The following is a 215-nucleotide window of genomic DNA, read 5'->3' on the forward strand; positions in this document are numbered from 1 at the left end:
CTTGAAGCAGATCAGCTTATTTGAGGAAGTTGCATGATTATTGACTATTGTAACTCTACAAACTTATGCCATGGCTTTAAACACGAACTGCACAACACTGTGGTATTACAGCACTGGGTTCAAATGCTGTAACAGCTGTTAACCACATATTCAAAATAGAGTAGATTTCAGTTTGGTGCCTATTATATACTGCTGATTGCAATTTTAGCTGAAAG

At 36.7% G+C, this 215-nt stretch overlaps 1 protein-coding gene across 1 annotated transcript in view; it reads left to right on the plus strand.

Annotated features, from left to right (window-relative positions):
- LOC116697797 (arachidonate 15-lipoxygenase B-like) overlaps nucleotides 1–215 on the plus strand; it is an 8,570-nt gene that overhangs the window by 2,308 nt on the left and 6,047 nt on the right.

The sequence above is a fragment of the Etheostoma spectabile genome, chromosome 2 (assembly GCF_008692095.1).
Source record: "Etheostoma spectabile isolate EspeVRDwgs_2016 chromosome 2, UIUC_Espe_1.0, whole genome shotgun sequence".
In the NCBI taxonomy this organism is placed as follows: Eukaryota; Metazoa; Chordata; class Actinopteri; order Perciformes; family Percidae; genus Etheostoma; species Etheostoma spectabile.